Raw genomic sequence first — 20,374 nt, 5'->3', positions numbered from 1 at the left:
ACTGGCGTATCAGGCAAACCTGATAGAAAGCCCCCTGGCCACGGCCGTCATGTGCTCTTCTAAAGACAGCTGTGCATCCAGGAGGATGCCCAAGTTGTGAGCCCGTTCTGTGGGGGCCAATGATTTGCCCCCAATAACCAGCGATGATGCCAGCTGGCTATACCGGGACGCCAGCAGCCACAGCCACTCGGTCTTGGAAGGGTTGAGTCGAAGCCTGTTTCTCCCCATCCAGGCCCGCACGGCCTCCAGGCACTGGGACATCACTTCCAAGGCATCGTTGGGATGGTCTGGGGTGGAGATGTACAGCTGAGTATCATCAGTGTACTGATGGAACTCCACCCCAAAACCACGGATGATCTCACCCAGCGGCTTCACATAAATGTTGAACAGGAGGGGCGAGAGGACCGACCCTTGTGGCACCCCACAAACAAGGCGCCTTGGGGTCGACCACTGCCCCCCTGTCAACACAGATTGCAACCGGTCGGAGAGATAGGAGGAGAACCACCACAAGACGGTGCCCCCCCCACTCCCAGTCCCTCCAGCTGGTGCAACATGATACCATGGTCGATGGTATCAAAAGCCGCTGAGAGATCTAACAGGACCAGGATAGAGGAATAACCCCTACCCCGAGCCCTCCAGAGATCATTCACCAACACGACCAATGCCGTTTCCGTGCTGTACCCAGGTCTGAAACCGGACTGGAGTGGATCTAAATAGACAGCTTCATCCAGGTACTGGGGAAGCTGTCGTTATTCTACAACGGGATGTCAAACTGGATTTCTTTGAGGGCCGGATCAGCATTGTAGTTCTCCATGGGCTGGTGGGGGGGAGAGGTGGGGGGAGATGGGACAGATGCTGGCCAAAATGGAGTGGGGGGGCTGTGGGCGGCCCCCTCTGTCCTGTTTTTGGCCTGAATAGCCTCCTGTAGCACTTTACCAACCAAAATGGAGCATGGGGGGCCACCCTGTGGCTCATTTTTGCCCTCCATGGTTTCCACACTGCCAGCCAACAATGGACTATGTGGAATCCCCATGTGGCCCCTGTGTGGCCCTTTTTTGGCCTCCCCAGCCTTCAGCAGCACTCTGCCGGCCAAAAACAGGGCATGTGGAGACCTCCTGGGCCCATGCACGGCCCATTTTCAGCCTCCCAAGCCACCAGCAGTACTCTGCTGGCCAAAAACTGGCCATGCGGAGGCCTCTGCACAGTTGATTTTTGAGCAGCAGATAGCTGCTGGAGGCCAAAAATGAGCCACAGGGGGCCATACACAGCCCATTTTGGCTGGCAGAGGCACTGTGGGCTGATCCTTTGATATTTCCAGGCTGGCTCCATGGGCCAAATTTAAGCACCACACGGGCTGCATCTGGCCTATGGGCCTTGAGTTTGACACCCCTGTTCTATAACAATAGTATTAATTCAATAATAATGCAATAATAGTATTATTTTACCCTACAATAATGAGCATTCCTGAAATTGCTGCCATGCTTGTCTCACAACTTTGGTTACATCAAAGGGCTGACATTTACATTTTTACATCAGCTTACCCACTACTGCCTTTGATCCCCCAAATGAGTATTGCCAAGTCCATTGCCATTCTTGCTTTAGTCCACTTCTGCTTTTAGACTCTCACTTTAATGGGTAAGAGATGAATGGATAAATGAACTAGCACTAGTATATGGATTACTCTGGTTGGAACATTGGGATCTTGGTGTTTACTGAGTATGATTTCCTGATTGGAAATCACTGGGGATATTCAATGACTTTTGCCTATTGTAAATGTGAAATTTTTCAGACAACCACACACATGTACACTTGCCCCAGTGCCCTGCCAAATGTAGCATAACAGAATTCAATCGATGTTTCATGCTTTTGAGCAAGTACCACTTAAGTTTTTTACACATTTTAATTTTATGTTCTTCTGTTTGTACTTTTTATGCATGCTCTTAATAGAGTTTGTCACGAGTGTTTTCAGGATTGCTGTGGCTACTTGCCTACTCACAAACAGTATGGATTCAATCAAGCCATCTCCTGTTTGCAATTAACTGCAAGCCTTCCCCGCCCTAGTAAATTGCAGGTTAACTCCCCATATAAGCACGGACCTTTCTGCTTGCTACTCGGGCCTAAACGCTGTTTAGGCCTAGATGCAGAGCCAGTGCTGAAGCACCTGGACCCAGAGCAGAACTGCAGAAGGGAGGAGAACTCAGATAAAGAGTCCTGACAGCTGCAGCAGAGATAGCAGCAGAAAAGGAGCCGAAAAGCTGTGTAAAGATACTCCCACGGAGCTAGCTGCAACTGTGAGTTGAGATAGCCGAGAGCCTTTTGAAGTCTCCAATTTCGGCTTGCCTTTTGCTGAGTTGAAGCATGCAAGCCAACATCTGAACTGTTGCTGCTGGACAGTTTCACTCCCAGGAGCTTCAAGCCACGTTTGCTGATTGAATTGTTTTTCAAAGATATAGTGTTTTTTAAACATTTTGAAGTAAAGTATATTTTTATACAAGACTCCTCTGCTAGTTTTATTTCAGTCCTAGAGTGTTTGCTCATGAGCTGGTTCACGGTTCGGGGACAACCCTCAACCCCATTTTGACAGTTGGTAGCAGAGGATGGTTTAGCGAACCTACACTCATGTGGCGATACGCTAGACTGAAATGTCTGCAATTGAATTAATGCAGGAAAAACAGATGTTGGCTAGGGCTGCAGTGAAAAGCATGGAGTCACAAAGTGGCCTGTCTGGGGCTCAGGCCAAAACTGTTTTGGCTGAAAAACCCCAAACTCTAATTGACCAAGAGTGTAGTGGAGCTGCAGGTTTTGGAGCAGAAGCCTTATTTTTTGAAATGCCTAAGGCAGTGAGTAAACCACCATCACCAAAAGAAGTAGAGACTAGAAGAACGCCACTTCAGGCCTCGAAAACAAACTTAAAGGTGGATGATGAACTCAGGAAGGCAATCCTTCAAGCTTTAGGTTTGCCAGTAACAAGTGAGAACCCAATTGCTGATTTTAGCGAATCATTGAAGAACCCAGCCGTGATGACAGCTAAAGGAAAGAAGATTGAAGTCCTAGAAAACACCGGACCGGTAAGAGACTTTCAATCTTTTTCTAAAACCCCTATTTCAGACTATAAGTGTAGAATGGGGGATAACAGATTGCCTGATTTGAATGTCCCTGCTTCTTCGTTAGACCAGCATGGCCAAGTTGATACAGAGCCACCTGCTGTCAAAACCATTATAGATCAGGCCATAAAAACTCTAGCTCCCTTGATGACGTCAATAACTCCAGCTAAAAACTCAAGAGACTCTTATGTTGAGTGTAAGGTTGCAAATGCAATAGAAACACTAGCAACCATTCTAGGCGATGGTTCACAGGTGCCATTGGCTCAACGAATAGTAGCTGCATGTACCAACGCACCCGATGTCCGCGACCAATTCAGCGCACGCTACGAGTGGGACATATCCATCCGTGACAACACTGACATCCAGGGGGATTCCAGAGGCTGCCTCAACTGGAGATAGGAACCTAGGAGCGCGTCCGAAACTTCCTAGAGATGAGCACCAGAGAGGACCCTCTAACTCTTGTAATCAAACCAGAACAAGCTTTGCATCCGCACAACGTGAGGTTTTAATCCCTCCCATTGGGGAGGAACAATTGTCAGAATGCCAGATGGAAGACACCGTGCTGTGTGCTTCCATTCCAATGCCTTATTGCCCGTTCCAGGATGGACCACACCCTGAACATCAATTAATGTCTGTTTCTATGTTTAACAATGTACAGTTTCTTCCTCCTAATTTTAAAAGTTTAAGTGTGGGTGGAGGAAACTTTAAGGAATGGATTAAGAGTATCCAAGTCATCTTAATGAAAGAGAATGTTTTATCATTGTTTTTAAACCCCCACCTAGACCATGGTCCTTGGAAGTTGATCTTTTACACCATAAGGCCTTTTGTATCCTATTGATGTCCATTGCTCCTGCTTTATATCCCAGTATACCTTATAACCTGACTGTAACGGAAGTCTGGGTAAAACTGCATAAGTTATTTTATTTTAAAAGATCCCATGCCACAAACAGAATTTACAGGGAGTTTTATTCTGCAAGGTTGAAGGCGGGAGTAGATACTAATGAACACTTATGTGAGTTAAACAGGTTAAGGGAGGAGTTGATGTTGAGGGGGGAAACAGTGTCTGAACAAACCCTCATTACCATTATAGCCGCCCTGTTTAGGGTGACCCGCTCTCTGCTCCATCAAGAAATGCGGGAAGACCCCTTGGAGGGTAGAGCTGAGGATTTTGTACAATATCTGTATGACAAAATTGCTCAGATTCGTGAACAGCTAGACTCTGACTGGATTGATCCAGAGGAGATGACAGGGGCAGGTCCTGAGAATATTATTTGGGAAGAGTTTGATCCTGTGACTCCCGAAAGTGTGGACAGGATACTGAACAGACTAAATGCGACCACATGTTTATTGGACCCGTGTCCATCCTGGTTGGTACTGGCCTCCCGGGAGGTGACGCGAGGCTGGCTCCAGGAGATTATAAATGCTTCTTTGAGTGAGGGTGTCTTTCCCACCGTCTTGAAAGAGGCGGTGGTGAGGCCCCTCCTCAAGAAGCCCTCCCTGGATCCAGCTGTATTAGCAAATTATCATCCTGTCTCCAACCTTCGCTTTGTTGCAAAGGTTGTTGAGAGTGTGGTTGCACGACAACTGCCTCAGTACCTGGATGAATCGAATTATCTAGATCCGTTCCAGTCGGGATTCAGGCCCAGGTACAGCACAGAGACAGCATTGGTCGCATTGGTTGATGATCTCTGGAGGGCTCGGGACAGGGGTTGCTCCTCTGTCCTGGTCCTACTAGACCTCTCAGCGGCTTTTGATACCATCGATCATGATATCATGCTGCACCGGTTGGAAGGATTGGGGGTGGGGGGCACTGTTCTACAGTGGTTCTCCTCCTTTCTCTCTGACCGGTCGCAGTCTGTGTTGACAGGGGGGCAGAGGTCGACCCCGAGGCCCCTTATATGTGGGGTGCCACAAGGATCGGTCCTCTCGCCCCTTCTATTCAACATTTATGTGAAGCCGCCGGGTGAGATCATCCGTGGTTTTGGGGTGAAGTACCATCAGTACGCTGATGACACCCAGCTGTACATCTCCACCCCAGACCACCCCAATGATGCCCTCGAGATGATGTCCCAGTGCCTGGAGGCCATACAGATCTGGATGGGGAGGAACAAGACTCAACCCATCCAAGACCGAGTGGCTGTGGTTTCCGTCGTCCCGATATAGTCAGTTGGCGCCATCTCTGACTATTGGGGGCGAGTCGTTGGCCCCCACAGATGGGGTTCGCAACTTGGGCATCCTCCTGGACTCACGGCTGTCTTTTGAAGAGCATATGACGGCCGTAGCCAGGAGGACTTTTTATCAGGTTCGCCTGATTTGCCAGTTGCATCCCTTTCTGGATCGGGACTCGTTACGCACGGTCACTCACGCCCTTGTCACCTCACGCCTGGATTATTGTAATGCTCTCTACATGGGGCTCCCCTTGAGAAGCACCCGAAGGCTCCAACTGGTCCAGAATGCGGCTGTGCGGGTGGTGATGGGAGCAATGTGGCGCTCTCATGTAACCCCCCTCCTGCGCGAGCTGCACTGGCTCCCAGTGGTCTTCCGGGTGCGCTTCAAGGTTTTGGTTACTATCTTTAGAGCGCTCCATGGCTCAGGACCAGGGTACTTACGAGACCGCCTCCTGCCACCAATAGTCTCTCACCGACCAGTTCGCTCCCATAGAGAGGGACTCCTCAGGGTGCTGTCGGCCAAACAATGTCGACTGACGGCCCCCAGGGAGAGAACCTTTTCTGTGGGGGCACCTACCATCTGGAACGGGCTTCCCCTGGAGTTACGAAACATCCAAGACTTACGCATATTCCGCCGTGCCCTGAAAACATTTCTCAGAATCCTCAGGCGCAACAAGGACAAACCACCAAGAACAACGTTGGCATGTAATGCTGGTTTAATCTTGTCCGTTCCGGGCAGAGCCCGGAACAAAGCCCCGCCAGTGGCGAATCAGCAGGCTGGAAACAGGCGGGGCGGTGATAGGAGCCAGCTGCTGCATGTCAGAAACTTCCCGAGCAAAAGCTACCCGACCCTGTGAAACCCTAGCCCCGATGCTTCCACCCCCCCCACCGAAGCGCCTCTGTGCATCCCCCCCCACATGTAAATGTGCACGTGTCCCGGCCGAAACTAGGAAGCGTGTCGGAGGGGCAGGCGCAGCCCCATGCTATCCCACGCCCATGTTGCCGCGTGGGCGAGCGGAGCCAGGTGAGTTGTCGAGCGGTTCGGTGCCCAGCGGGAGGATAGGGCTCGACAGGCAGCTCCCCTTCACCAGGGACCTCTCTGTAAGATATAAAATAGGTGTATTAGTGATAGCATTTGGTTTGTCTGGGTATTTTTTATGAAACTTCTTGCATAGTTTATCAGCGTTTAAGTCCGCCTCCGGGACCCAGGATGCTTCCTCGAGCGGATATCCCTTCCACCGGACTAGGTATTTGAGCTTCCCCCGGTCAAGTTTGGAGTCCAGTATCTCCTCTATTTCGTAATGGTCACCTGCTATCGGTCCAGGGCACACTGGCTTATCCCGTACTGTCATTACCGGTTTTAGGAGACTGCTGTGGAACACAGGATGGATCTTGCCTAGTAAGGGTGTGTCAGGGCATTTATTAATCCCATGTTTGGCTCTGGGACTAATTACCCTGGTTTAAAGGAGGAGATGAATCGAGGCTTATTCCAAGTTGCACTATTCTGATAAAGAAAACGCGAAGGAAGGTTTCTAATAAAACTCATTTATTTGTTATAAAGAAAATAAAACACCTCACTAACTAAGAAAAGTTAATTGTTACATTTTTGAAAGTAATTCTTGTCGGCTATGTGAGCCGGACCTCTGGCAAGAGAAGAAAGGAAAGAGTGAGAGCAAGTGAAGGAATGTGGGTGGATACGGAAACACGTAGCTTACTGATAAGAAGTTGGCAAAGCTACGGAGAGTCTGACAGTCCAGAAATAATGAGCTCAGCTGGTAAATAAAATAACGCAGTGACATTCCCCTTCTTTTGCCAGTTGAGCGAATATCAGTTCATCATCAAATAAGGCACATCTTCTCACGCAGATACTCGTGTTGAGCTGCTGGAAGTGGTTTGTTGAGCATATCAGCAATTTGATCATGTGTAGATACATACTGCATTTTGACAAAACCTTTTCTCACTAAATGCTTTATGTTTTGATAACGGATGTCAATGTGTCTGGACCTAGAACCTGTGAAATGAGATTCAGAAATATAAACCACCGATTCATTGTCTTCCATCACGGTGATCGGTCGGATCGGGTGTGTCCAGATATCTGTGACTAAAGCACCAAACCAAGTTAGAGAATTACATGCATCTGAAACACAAGCATATTCAGCTTCAGTAGATGAACAAGAAACAAAATTCTGTTTACGTACTTGCCAATAAACAGGACATCCATTTAAGAACATCATATAACCTGAAGTACTTTTACGTGATTTCTTATCACTTGCCCAATCAGAATCTGCATAACAACATAATTCTGCATAATCAGTATGTGTTGGTTCTAACAATAACTTCATGTGTTTAGTGTATTTTAGGTATCTCAATAATTTCTTAATACATGTCCAGTGAAACTGTTTTGCCTTACCTACGTGTCGTGATAAGAGGTTAACACTAAGTGCAATGTCGGGTCTGGTCCAACTACTAATGTACAATAGTGACCCAATGACTGAACGATAAAGTGTTTGATCCTCGAACTCAGGACTTTCTTCTTGTGTCAAGTTGTGAAAATCTGTTTGCATGGGTGTCTTTGTTGTGTTAGCATCTTTCATGTTGCAATGATGCAAAATTTGTTCAATTTTATCTTCTTGTGAAAGACTAAACCCCTTCTGTGTTTTTTCAATCTGAACACCTAAATAAGTGCTAATGTGACCCAATGATTTCAATGTGAAGTATCTCTGTAAAGCTTTGGCAAAAATTTCACTCATTTGCTTATTTGGACCAATATAAACAATATCATCAACATAAACAAGAACTATCTCATATGCATTGTTAGATCTTTTTGTGAACACGCACTCATCAGTTTCAGACTTAATAAAGCCCATTGAATTTAGTTTGTCAGTAAGACATAAGTACCACATTAAACCAGATTGTTTCAGACCATAGAGACTTTTGTTTAGGAACCAGGTATCCCCTTCTTGCTGTTGGAATCCTGGAGGACTTCTCACGTAGATCTCTTCATCTAGGTCTGCATGTAGATAAGCCGTGTCAACATCAAACTGGAAAACTTCTAAACCAAGGATAGTTGCAGTTGCTAAAGCAATTTTTACACTCTCAGTTCTGACTGTCGGTGAGTAAGTATTTGTGTAGTCCTCAGGATAACGTTGAGCGAAACCCTGAGCTACAAGTCTGGCCTTGTACAATGACTCACCATTTGGTTTCTTTTTGATTCTGTAGACCCATCGAGTGCCAATGACCTTTTTGTTTGCTGGAGGTTTTTGCAGGTGTAAATACTTTAAGTTTCTTTAGACTGTCCATTTCAACCTGCATTGCCTCATACCATTTGTCTTGCTCTGAATCAGGGAGCTGCTTGATTTGTGTGAAATTATCAGGTGGAAGTGTGACATTGCAAATCAAAGGCAAGGGTGCTTTTGTCAGTTGCCAAGAATATCGTTGTGGAGGGATCCCTTTTGTGACCCTCTTGGAACGTCTCGGAACAACTGTCCAGTCTTCTTCTTCTTCGTCCTCATCCTCACTTTCGTCGCTAGCGTCAGCATCCGCGGCTTGCGAAGACGGAACATCGGGTTGAGAAGAATCAGTGGAATCTTGATCATCAATCTGCGTAACATCAGCAGTATCATCTCTGGGAAAATAAACTCCAGGATCATTGGAATGAATCCTGGACCAGTCAATATCTTCCTCAAAATTAGCAGATTGGGAAATCACAATTACATGTTTAGAGTCAATAAATTTGCTCCATTTTGAGTTATCATCAATACCCATGAATCTCAGTCTCTTTGCTGCTGGACTTCCTTTTCTTCTTTGAGCTAAGGGAATGTTCACCATAGCATATGAACCAAAAATATGAATGTTTTTAAGATCAGGCTTGTAGCCATACAACATGAAGAAAGGAGTCTGATTTGTTACACTGCTCCAAGTACGATTGACAATGTAATTTGCATACTTGATAGCTTCACCCCAGTATATCATATCAAGGTTGGCGTCTTCTAGGAGACAACGCATCATGGTTAGCAGTACCTCTCCGTTGTGAGCCGGTATGTCAGGGGGTGAAGTCTGATGAATAATTCTATTCTTACGCATCCAGTCCTGGAAACGCTGAGACATGAATTCGGCACCACGATCACTCTGGATTCTGGCGATGCGAACTTGGTGTTGGGTAGAAACAAGGGTTGCAAAGTCTTTAAAGATCTGAAAGGTCTCTGATTTTTCTTTCATAGGATATACATATCCATATCTAGAGTAATTATCAACAATTGTTAGAAAATATTTTCTACCACCAAATGATGGCGGGAAAGGACCAACTATGTCAATGTGAACCAAATCAAAAATGCGTGTTGACAGGCGTGTAGCGCGTTTGGGAATGGCTGCTGCTTTGGATTTGGCCTTCTTGCATACAGCACAATCCAAAAACACCTTACACCCCTTTAGATCCAAACCTTTTGCGAACTCCGGCATCTTCCTAAGAACACGGAAACTGGCATGCCCCAATCTTCTATGCCATTTGTGGATACACCTGGAATGCAAAGGTTTACCAGTTAGTGAATTCTCAACATTAACATTTTTATGCGGAACCTCAGGCTTGCTCTGAGCAACCTGTTTACCAATTCTATCTTTGTTGGCTTTAGGAGCCTTGGGGGTAGCAACAGGATCTCTTTCTGGAGCATCTCTATCTGGGCCTGTGCCTTCCCTTTTTGGAGTTTGCATATTTGCCTTTGTTTGTGTTTTAGGCTTTGGCTTTAAGTAATAAACACCACCAATTAATATGGTTTCAGCAACAATATCTCCATCTTTAACTATGTAACTTGCTTTTTCAAGGTGGTGAACTTGGAACTTAAACATTCTAGACAAGTGACACTGACTAAGCAAATTACTGGTTGCTGTTGGTATGTAATAAACATCAGGAATGAATGCATCGAGCTCTTCAACATAAACAGTTCCTTTTCCTTTGACCTGACAAGGATGATTTGAAAAAGAATAAAGTTCACGTAGTTCAGGTTCAGGCTCGTGCATCTCTGTGAAAAGTTCCTTTCTGTAGGTAACATGCAATGCTGCACCACTGTCCAAAGTCCACAGGAGTCGTCTGTCGTACTCTGGTTGAGGTTGTGGATCATTGGTTAAAGCCAGTGTGGCGAGTGGAGTTTGTGGATCACGCCGGGGACCACGACGACCTTGTCTTCCGCCTCTGCCTCTGCCTCTGGAATCTGTTCCTCTGGGCTGGCATGTGACAGGAGCTGGAACTCGCTGGGGACAATCCCGGGTGGCATGTCCCACACGATTACAGGTGTTGCATCTTGGCATCCTTGGAGTGTAGGTCCTTCCTCGGAAGGGGCGTCTAGCTGGAGCCTTTGATGTGGGTGGTCCTCTCAAGTGTGGCGTGGCCAACATGAATGCCTCTTCTTCAATTAAAAGTCTACAGACATTGTCCACTGTGCGTTGAGCAATTGGGACTTGGTTAATTTTTGTAACAGCATCTTTCCATTCATAATTCAAAGAGTTAATAATGATGCTGATCATTTGAATATCTTCAATGTTATGGCCTCTTTCTCTCAATTCTGTTCTCAGACCTTTCAGTTTGGTCAAATGTCCTCCAATTTGTTCACCAGGTTTCAATCTCGAACCGTGGAGTTCAGACATGAGTAAACATGAAGATTCAATTGAGATAGGCCTGTAGCAATTTTCCAATTCAGCCCAAATTTGTCGGGCTGTTGTATTTGGTGGAAAAGTGACCTGCAGTTCAGTATCCATGGACATCAATAATGTTGTACGAGCCCTTATCTCTAGATCTCGTATTGCAAAGTCCCATGGTTGTACAGGAGGGTTAAAAACCATAAAATGACTGCCTTCTCTAAGAAGCAATAGTGTAATCTCACTGACCCAGGCTTTGTAATTGTGCCCTGACATTTTTAGTTTTGACTCACCAGTTAGTGGAGAGACAGAAAATGCCTGGTGAGGAGCCTGCACTTGGTATGCTGGCTGTGCTGGCAGAGGTATTTGCTGTGCCTGTTGTGGACCTAAAAATGGTCTTGGTTGTGCCATTGGAGGTGGGCCAGGAGGTGGCCCTATTTGCACTTGTGGCTGGGGCACATATGCAGGCATTTGTAGCTGCTGTGGCTGATGCACTGGAATCTGCTGTATTCCAGTTGCCATTTGTGCTTGATCTGCAATATTGGCATGACCTGCTGGAGATGCAATCATTTGCCTTTGCTTTGTTCCATCTAAAAGGACACCAACACCGCCAGGGGGTGTTTGAGTTTGGGCCTGTGGAAACACTTGTGGCATTTCAGCTTCCTGTAGTAAATTACTTTTGCCAGCAGATGGTGCTGCACCTTTGGGCAGCTTTGCATACGGGGCATTGTATGCTTTAGAGTAGGAGTGGTTATGTAAGACATGTGTAACTTGATCAGGGAGACTTTCATGTGACGTATGCAGTGCTCTTTGCCTTAATTGGCCTGACACAGGATCCACTGGGGGAGTGTCTTTGGCTCTGAGCAAGAAGACAATATGGCGCTTTTTGAAAAATTTAAGTTATCTCCCATATCTTGCTCAAGCATAGATATAGCCATTTTTGCCTGGGATAGCTGCTGTTCATAGAGTTTTATACGGTCACGATAGGCTTTCATAGCTATCTCACGCTGGGTGAGCTCAGGGCTTTGAGAAGAGTAATGAATTGTTTCTCTCTCTGCATGGGAGTAATTTTGCTCAGCAGTGCTTGCACCGAGCGTTACAAATTCAGAAGGTTCTGGGGAGACTTTTTCAGAGCTTGGAAGATCAGAAGAAAATGTTACTGACCTCAGTCGTAAATCATCATCTTCAAAAACAGCTTCTGTCTTATCTCCATCCATTTCTGTTCCCACGGCTTCTTCTCGTTCCAGGCGTGTGGCTGTAGTAAGGGGCTGGAAATCTGGAAACCTCCTGTCTGCCACCTCTTCGTTGGAAAGATCAATCAAATCATTTACGAAGAGTGGTCTTGGTTTCACTTTGCCTTTTTTTCTTCTGTTTCGGCATCTCAGCAATATAATTAGCGTACCTCAGTAGCTAAAAACTAATTGCCTATGCGCTCTTATCAGAAGTAACAAAAACAAGGAAAAGCCATAAATCAGACCATCCTCGTGCTACCAGAATGTCAGGGCATTTATTAATCCCATGTTTGGCTCTGGGACTAATTACCCTGGTTTAAAGGAGGAGATGAATCGAGGCTTATTCCAAGTTGCACTATTCTGATAAAGAAAACGCGAAGGAAGGTTTCTAATAAAACTCATTTATTTGTTATAAAGAAAATAAAACACCTCACTAACTAAGAAAAGTTAATTGTTACATTTTTGAAAGTAATTCTTGTCGGCTATGTGAGCCGGACCTCTGGCAAGAGAACAAAGGAAAGAGTGAGAGCAAGTGAAGGAATGTAGGTGGATACGGAAACACGTAGCTTACTGATAAGAAGTTGGCAAAGCTACGGAGAGTCTGACAGTCCAGAAATAATGAGCTCAGCTGGTAAATAAAATAACGCAGTGACAGGGTGGTAGTTTCAGGACCACTGTGACAGGGTTTATAATATGACGTATAGGAAATGGCCCGAGGTATTTCAGTCCTAACTTCCGGTTTGGTATACGCAGTTTGATGTACTTAGTGGATAGGTATACCAGATCACCCACCCTAAAGGGTTTCATACCCATCCGTTTTTTATCTGCCTGTATTTTATACACATCTGCTGCTTGATCTAACGCTTCTCTAACCTGGGGCCATAGTGTGCGTATTTTCTCTGTCCACTCTTGTGGTTCTATTTTGTTACCCTGTGATTCCTCCAATTCAGGTATAGCGACGAAATCACGTCCAGAAACAATGCGAAAGGGCGTAAAGCCGGTGCTGCTATGCACTGCATTATTGTACGCGACTTCTGCGAATGGTAACAGGCTTGACCATTCCGTTTGTTGGTATGAAACGTAACAGCGGAGGTAGCGCTCCACCATGGCGTTCGCCCTTTCCGCTGCACCATTAATACTGGGGTGGAATGCTGAACTGAGTCCTTGGGTTGAGCCTATAGCCCGCATAAAACCCCTCCAGAACTTAGCCGTAAACTGCACTCCTCTATCAGAAATGATACGGCGTGGGACCCCATGTATTCGATATATATGTAGAATAAACAGTTTTGCCAGCTTCCGTGCTGACGGTAGGCTACTACAAGGGATGAAATGGGCCTGTTTGGAAAACAGGTCTATGACTGTCCAAATAACTGTGTGGCCGTTGCTTTCCGGAAGATCCACCATGAAGTCCATTGCGATTTCGTCCCAGGGTTTATCAGGGGTGGCAACTGGCTGTAACAGGCCAAGGGGTTTGCCAGGCCGGGGTTTGGACTTTGCACAAACAACACAGCCAGCAACATACGTTTCTACATCTTTTCGCATATGCGGCCACCAAAACTGGCGTCGTGTTAGGTGAAGGGTTTTTAAAAACCCAAAATGGCCGGAAGCCTTCACGTCATGACATCTATGTAGAACCGCCGATCGCAGTTCAGGGGGGATATACATTTTATCCCCTTTCCACTCTATTCCGTCTCTGTGTGTGAGTATGTGTTTGTTATCGTGTAACCACTTATCTCTGGATAATGCCTCCCGTAACAGCTCCTCCCAGTTCTGTTGTGTGTCTATACCGGTTGCCACCCTTCCCCCCTGTATACCTCCTAGTATGATGGGCTGTATGACATCGTCTCGTTTACTATTGAACTGTGGGAGTCTGGATAGTGCATCAGCCAAGAAATTCTTCCCCGCGGGTACATATTTCAACACAAAGTTAAAGCGATGGAAGTATTGTGCCCAACGGACCTGTTTAGGCGACAGCCGCCTCGGGGTTTGCAGAGCCATCAGGTTTTTGTGGTCTGTCCAGACCTCAAAAGGCGTACGTGCCCCCTCCAGGATGTGACGCCAGCTTAAAAGCGCCCACCGTACAGCGAAAGCCTCTTTTTCCCAAATGGCCCAGCCCCTCTCTGTTGGGGTGAATTTTTTTGAGGTGTATGCACACGGCTGCAAATGTTCCTGGCTATTGGCCTGTAATAACACAGCTCTGACAGCCACGTCGCTCGCATCCACCTGTACCACAAACGGGATGCTTTGGTCAGGATGTCGAAGTACTGGAGCCTGTACGAAGCGAGCCTTTAGCGCCTCAAAAGCTGCTTGACATTCTGGAGTCCAGATTAGTTTTTGACTTGGCCGAGGTTTTCCTCCCTGTCCCCGTGTCCGTAGGAGATCTGTAAGTGGTAACGCTATTTGGGCAAAGGAAGGAATGAATTGTCGATAGAAATTAGCGAAACCCAGGAAGCTCTGTAGTTGCTTCCGGGTTTCGGGAGCTTGCCATTCTACTACTGTACTAATCTTTTTCAGATCCATTCCTAAGCCCTTTCTGGAAATCTTATAACTTAGATAGTCTAGCTCGGTTCAGTGAAACTCGCACTTGGATACTTTGACGTACAATTTCGCATCTAATAATTTCTTTAACACCTGGCGTACTAGTCGTACATGCTCCTCCATCGTGTGTGTGTAAATCAAGATGTTGTCTAAATACACTAGCATACCACGATATAAATATTCATGGAGGACCTCATTAATTAGCTGCATAAACACCGCCGGAGCACCTTGCAGCCCAAATGGCATAACCAGGAACTTGTAGCTGCCAAGAGGACAGTTAAAAGTGGTCTTCCACTCATCCCCTTTTTTTATTCTAACCCGGTAGTATGCTTCCCGTAAGTCTAGTTTGGTAAAATATTTACCTGTCGCCAATGTGGCTAAGAGGTCTTGTATCAATGGGAGGGGATATAATGGCTCCATGCTAACAGCATTTAAACCACGAAAATCAACACATAAATGAAGACCCCCGTCCTTTTTCTCACGGAACAGTACCGGTGCAGCTAGATGCGCTCGACTGGGTTGAATAAACCCCCGAGCTAGGTTCTTATCTATGTATGTACGTAGTTCTTCGACCTCCCTAGGTGTCATCGCATACATTTGGGGTTTTGGCAGTTTTGCCCCGGGTATCAGTTCTATAGCACAGTCTGTGCCGCGGTGTGGTGGTAACATATTGCATTCCCCCTCATCAAACACTGCCGCTAAATTCGCATATACAGCGGGCACCCCGGGCACCAGGGGATTATTGCCCACCCTCGGATATTCCTCCACCGCACCTGTCGAGTCTGTAGCCCCTGGCTCCGGGCCTGGCTCCGGCCTGAGTTCCAAACGGAGCTTCCGGTAACCCCCTTCCCACCAGATGGTCGGCTTCCATCTGTCCAACCAGGCCAGCCCCAAGATGATAGGTTCGATCATAGTCTCTACTACCACAAACTGGAGATGCTCGAGATGTTCCCCTATCTGCAACTGCACCAACTCGGTCACTAGTGTGGCAGGTGCACCCCCTAAGATGGACCCATCCACCTGTTCAAATCGGATAGGGGACCGTAGGTGATACGTCATAAGACCCAATTGCTGCACTAAGGTTCGTTTTATCAAGCAACGAGTACACCCGGAGTCAATCAGTGCCCCTTGGCGTTTCTCCATCCCGGTACGTGCGTTTTTTATGACTACCGGGATCACAAACGGGTGTATCGGAGCACTCACCATTGGATCGTTATTCCCGTTGTCGTCTTCATCACTATCCCCCTCGACAATTGGCACCACATCGATCCTGGAACGGTCCACAACCTCGGACATCGATGCGTTAGGACCCGACTGGGGGATCTGTGATACCGCCCTGGTGTGCTCGGGTGTTACCCGTTGGCGTTCACGACCTCTTCCGCCAGTCGCGGGGGTGTGACTGGTGACTGGTTGGGGGGTGGAAGAGGACAGACTAAGGCTCTGTGGCCCACCTGGTTGCAACGGAAACACCGGAAGGTTGGTCTACGATTGGAATCCCCAGATCCAGGGGGAAAACTGCTGCGATTGATGATGGGCCGTTCTGGACTCCTCCTCATTTGAGGTGGTGGCCCTGCAACAGTTTTGACCCGAAACTCCCGTAAGCCGACATCCAATTCAATTGCTGCTCGGAACCACTCTGAAAGACGAGGAGGCAGTCCCCTGTACACACATGCTTGTCTGAGATCTCTGTCCAGGCCTAAATGGAACTGATGCACTAGCATACGTTTGGGCCATGCCCGTAGCCGTCCCGCAACAGTCCGAAACTCCTTAACGTAATCCTTTGCAGGGCGGCCCTTCTGTCTTAAAGTCACCAACTCTCCCTCGGCCTGTTGTGTCCTGGAGTCGTCCTCAAAATGAGCCCTGAGACCCTCAAGGAACAGGCCAACATCAGTCAGGTCTCAAGCGTGGTCACTGTGAAGGTCCGCTACCCAATCTGCCGGCTCCCTAGTCAGGACGGTGGTGATAGCAACTACCATGGCCCATTGAGATGGGTAGAAGTAGCCGTAGAGGTCCATATAGCTGATGACCTGGTTCAAGAATATGGCTACCCTATCAGGACTCCCGTCAAAAGTCGCTTGCAAGGGAGGCGGACCCCACATTGGCTGCGAGCCCCAAGTCCCTGGGGCCCACGATGGTACCGGCCCGGGTGGACCCACTGGCCCCCGGGACCCATGCGACATGAGCCGCTGCCCAGGACCGGAGTGGGCCCCCCCCGTATCCCCTGTGCAGGAAGAGAACGTCCTCGGGCATCCATTCGTGCTCCCCGTCCCCCCTGAAGACGAGGTATGTGTGTCCGATGAGGGGGGGTCTGCTTTCCTCTGTTGACTGGCTGCCCGTTCCACCCGCAGTTTAGGGCTGGCTAGCCGGAAACGTGTGCTTGCACCTGATGTTCCTGTCCCACTCTGCCAACCAGAACCAGGTTCTACCCCCACAGCTCATGGCTGCCAGGACTGTGCATCATGGAAACTGGACTCCCCAAACCTTTCCTCAAAACATCCAAGGTGGAGGGGCCCAGACCTGTGGAATAGCTCCACTCACCCCCTTCCTCATCCTCCACCCACCGTCTCTCACGCCACTTCAGAAACCTCTCATCCATAGAAAAAGGAGTCTGCGGTTTGAGGCTTCCAGGGCCAGTGAGCGCCGAGCTATGCCACCAGTCACCAGAAGCAGAGGGGGTGGCACCAGACTGTGTTTCAAGTATCTCGCGCTCCTCCCCGTCGTGGGTCTTTACTTGCTCTTTTGGCCGAACCACCGGATCCGGAGCCAGAGAAACGTCCTGGGTTGGTGGGGTCTCCTCTCGCTCATCCCCCACGATGTCCTGTGTAAGTGCCTCAGGGTCCAAACCCTCCGCCATCCCGCCGCTTTAGAAAAGATGAAAAGATGAAAAGAGGAGCGCCAATTTCCTCTCAGAATCCTCAGGCGCAACAAGGACAAACCACCAAGAACAACGTTGGCATGTAATGCTGGTTTAATCTTGTCCGTCCCGAAAATGCTGCAGTCGTAACAATGTAAAATTGGCGCTCCATGCATATGGCATGCAGCGCTTAAATCCATCCCGCACCCGCCAGCTGTGAGGCGGAGCCCGGAACAATGCCCCGCCAGTGGCGAATCAGCAGGCTGGAAACAGGCGGGGCGGTGATAGGAGCCAGCTGCTGCATGTCAGAAACTTCCCGAGCAAAAGCTACCCGACCCTGTGAAACCCTAGCCCCGACGCTTCCACCCCCCACACCGAAGCGCCTCTGTGCATCCCCCCCCACGTGTAAATGTGCGCGTGTCCCGGCCGAAACTAGGAAGCGTGTCGGAGGGGCAGGCACAGCCCCATGCTATCCCACGCCCGTGTTGCCGCGCGGGCGAGCGGAGCCAGGTGAGTTGTCAAGCGGTTCGGCGCCCAGTGGGAAGATAGGGCTCGACAACATTTCTATTCCAACAAGCTGGTCTGGCCTAACTCTCCCTTTTTAATTGGCTTTTAAACTGGCTTTTAAATTGGGTTTTAAACCTCTTTAGATAAATTTGGATGTTTTTAATCTTTGAGCCTAAATTACTTAATCTGTTTCTTAATAGTTTTTAACTTCTATATGTATTTGTATTTATTATGGCTGTTCACTGCCCTGAGTCCTTCGGGAGTAGGGCGGTATACAAATATGAAAAATAAATAAATAAATAAATAAATAATCAATTCCCTTGATTCTAGCTGGGATAATTTTATATCACAATTGGATAATGTCAATTACAACAATTTATCTCTAGAAGTGCTATCTGGTAAATTAATAGCAGAAGATAACTTGCGAAAATGTAGGGCATCTTTCCACAAGAAAGAAAAACCCTTAAGAAGGCCCGATAGTTCAGATAGAGCATATACTATCGGAGAATGCTTCAACTGTGGTTCAAGAGAACATTACAGAAGGGATTGCCCACAAAATGTGAATGCCAGGGCATGTCCAAGGACACCTTCTGGTAGTAAGTGTAAAAATAGGTCATTTCCTCCAGGCAGAAAATCAAGTGGAGATGTTCCTAACCAGAGAAGGGGTAAATGGCCGAATAGAGGCAACAAAAGGAACGATCTTAGGTTTAATGATGGTTCTGTAGGCATAGTAGAAACTACTGAGTCAGAACTTACGAGGGAACAGCATGAGCAACTGTGGTTAATGGATAGTGGCGCTAGTAACCATGATGTGAGTGACCAAAGGTTGTTTGTTAACATGAGAAAGCATAAATCCATGGTCAAAGTTGCAAACGGTAAAAAGGTGAATGTTGTTGGCATTGGAGATGTTTATATTCCTGGGATAGGAGAAATTAATGAAGCATTGTATGTACCTGAGATAGACTATAATTTGCTAAGCTTAATGAGGCTATGTGAGAATCCCAGAATAGAGATTCTGTTTTCTAAAGGAACAGCTGTAATTACAAATAACAAATGTGTGATTGGGGAGGTGTTAAAGATAGGTGGTTTGCCTTACTATTCCCCCAATGTGAATGCTGAGGCATTTAGTGCTAGCAATTATACGATCTCATCTGGTAGTAATAATGGATCCCAGTTAGAATTGGGTAGTGAGTATCAAGACTTTCAACAGAGGGAGTCTTGTAATAATGATTGTAAAGTTAATATTAAAAATAAAAAGTTTGTAAGTTTTAATTTAAAGTCAAATAATAAGGAACCTGAGAATGCCAATACAGTTTCTATAGGTGAACCATTGCACAATGAATGTGCTCATCTGATGCATCGCAGGTTAGGTCATGTGAGTTTTTCTATAGTGAAAAAGGTAACCGAACACTCAAGAGGAACCAAGATCAATGATTGTAACACGTTTCTAGATTGTTCAATTTGCAGGAGTGCGAAACTGAAAGTGAAATCTGTGCCCAAGAGGTCTGAGAGGTACTCCGAACACGCGTTCCAGCTTGTCCATATGGATTTGGTAGGTCCATTCGCACCTTCCATTGGCAAGAGACGGTACTTCCTTACCATAGTTGACGACCACAGTAGATTTCGGTTCGCCTTTCCCTTAACGTCTAAAAAGGAAACATTGGCTAAGTTCAAAGAATTCTGTAGCTTAGTCGAGAACCAGCATAAAGTCAGGGTTAAGAAGATCTTAACTGACAGAGGGGCTGAATTTAATTCAAGTCAGTTTTCTATCTGGTTGAGGAGTAAGGGCATAATCCATTTACGCACCGCACCTTACTCCGTATTTCCGAATGGCGTCATAGAATGACACAATGGCGTATTGCAGACAATGATGCGGTGCGCCCTAGAGGATGCCGAACTAAACTTCGCGTACTGGGTGGAGGTGGTCAGATACGCAAATTACACCTTAAATTAAGTGTGGTCTAGCGTGGTGCAGAAGACCCCATACGAGGTGCTATACGGCCATAAGCCCAGTTTGGCACACCTCCACATTTTCGGGGTGATGGCTGATGTTCATGTCCCAAAGGAGCTCAGGAGGAAAGGAGATCGAATCTCGGTTAAGCTGAGATTTGTCGGTTATGAGCAGGGCTCCAAGGCATTTAGGTTTGCGTACCCGAATGGGAAGCTGGTTATATTGAGGTCTGCTACCTTTCATGAAGGGACTAATTGGAGTAAGATCCATGCTAATGAAATTCTCACTCAGAACCCTTCCCGTTGTTTTGATAAACAGATGGAGGATGTATCAGAGAATCTACCTGACGATAGGGATACATCTAGTTCTGGGAAGCATGCATCCCATGTACC

The sequence above is a fragment of the Pantherophis guttatus genome, chromosome 4, assembly GCF_059756535.1.
Source record: "Pantherophis guttatus breed Tessera chromosome 4, ASM5975653v1, whole genome shotgun sequence".
NCBI classification, from domain to species: domain Eukaryota; kingdom Metazoa; phylum Chordata; class Lepidosauria; order Squamata; family Colubridae; genus Pantherophis; species Pantherophis guttatus.
The sequence above is the reverse complement of the archived record's forward strand: the minus strand, read 5'-3'. Positions refer to the sequence as shown.